The sequence below is a fragment of the Rhipicephalus sanguineus genome, chromosome 6 (genome assembly GCF_013339695.2).
Source record: "Rhipicephalus sanguineus isolate Rsan-2018 chromosome 6, BIME_Rsan_1.4, whole genome shotgun sequence".
NCBI classification, from domain to species: domain Eukaryota; kingdom Metazoa; phylum Arthropoda; class Arachnida; order Ixodida; family Ixodidae; genus Rhipicephalus; species Rhipicephalus sanguineus.
The window spans coordinates 128,080,348-128,081,950 of NC_051181.1; the positions used below are offsets into that span (position 1 = coordinate 128,080,348).

Consider the following 1,603-nt stretch of genomic DNA (forward strand, 5'->3'; position numbering starts at 1 on the left):
GCGAGGTTGTGGCAGACTTGATGCTTTCAGGTAGTATGCGAGGAATTATTGGTCAGCTGCGAGCTCGTAATAAGTTCACGTGCTACGTGACGCCAAATGGTAGAAAAAGAGTGTTCCACACTCGCCGTCATGGCTACTGGCGGCGCTGACTGACACTCCACGTTTAAAATGCACATATATACCCCATAAAGTAGACGGGAGGATGGCCGCCGCGGTAGCTCAGTTGGTAGAGCATCGGACGCGTCATTCGAAGGTCGCAGGTTCGGTCCCTGCCCGCGGCAAGTTATCTTTTCGTCCACTTCTTTCTTCACATTTACAGTACATTTACTATTAATAACATCCCCTATACTTTCCTTGGAATTATTGTCTGTTAGTTCTCATTAATATTGTGTATAACAAAGAACAACGAGCCCTTGAAAAAAATTTCCACTTTCCTTCATTCATAGCGAGGTTCTGACAGACTTGATGCTTTCAGGTAGTATGCGAGGGATTATTAGTCAGCTGCCAGCTCGTAATAAGTTCGTACTACGTGACGCCAAATGGTAGAAAAAGTGTTCCACACTCGCCGTCATGGCTACTGGCGGCGCTGACTGACACTCCACGTTTAAAATGCACATATATACCCCATAAAGTAGACGGGAGGATGGCCGCCGCGGTAGCTCAGTTGGTAGAGCATCGGACGTGTTATTCGAAGGTCGCAGGTTCGGTCCCTGCCTGCGGCAAGTTATCTTTTCGTCCACTTTTTTTCTTCACATTTACATTACATTTACTACTAATAACATCCCCTATACTCTCCTTGGCATTATTGTCTGTTAGTTCTCATTAATATTGCTTTCATAGAAGTCGCTTGTGAAGACCTCGGAGACGGTGACGCAGTCACCGAGAGCAACCTATCACTTTTGCTGCTTCAAGGTGTATGCGCAGCCCGAAGCCTTGTGCGTGTTCGTGACAGACGGTCCCAGATACTTGTCACGAATTTCAACTTCGAGCACTGGCATCTTTTCCGCAGCACCACCGTGGCCTATGGAGACCCTGTAGCTGACGTCACGGAGTGCTTCGCGTCCGAGGAAATGAATGATGGTGACAGGTTTCTGGACCGCATCGACGTGAATTCGCAGCTTTCGAACGAGAGGAAGGCCGCACTTCACAAGCTTTTGAAGGAATTTCAATCTTGCTTTGCCTCTTCGTTTAGAGTCGGTCAAACGCCCCTCACGAAGCACCGAATTATTACCGACGATGGTGTCCGCCCAATCCGACAGCAACCTTACCGTGTTTCTGCTAGAGAACGCGAGGCTATACAGACACAGGTAAAGGAGAAGCTCGACAATGGTGTCATTCAACCGTCCAGCAGTCCGTGGTTCTCGCTAGTCGTTCTAGTGAAGAAGGACGGAACGCTACGATTCTGCATTGATTACAGGAAGCTCAATAGCGTCACAAAGAAAGACGTTTACGCGCTTGCACGGGTCGACGACTCTCTCGACAGGTTGCGACACGCCAAGTATTTTTCATCGATCGATTTAAAGAGCGGCTATTGGCAGGTAGAGGTTGATGAGCGAGACCGAAAAAAGACAGTATTTATAACTCCAGATGGCCTTTATGAATT

The 1,603-nt window shown here is 48.0% G+C and overlaps 2 non-coding genes across 2 annotated transcripts; both read left to right on the forward strand.

Annotated features, from left to right (window-relative positions):
* The first annotated feature begins 208 nt into the window (after positions 1 to 208).
* On the forward strand, positions 209 to 281 carry Trnat-cgu (transfer RNA threonine (anticodon CGU)). The gene has a single exon. It is a non-coding gene; the product is annotated as a tRNA-Thr (tRNA).
* A 368-nt stretch (positions 282 to 649) lies between these two features.
* On the forward strand, positions 650 to 722 carry Trnat-ugu (transfer RNA threonine (anticodon UGU)). The gene has a single exon. It is a non-coding gene; the product is annotated as a tRNA-Thr (tRNA).
* The last annotated feature ends 881 nt before the right edge of the window (positions 723 to 1,603 follow it).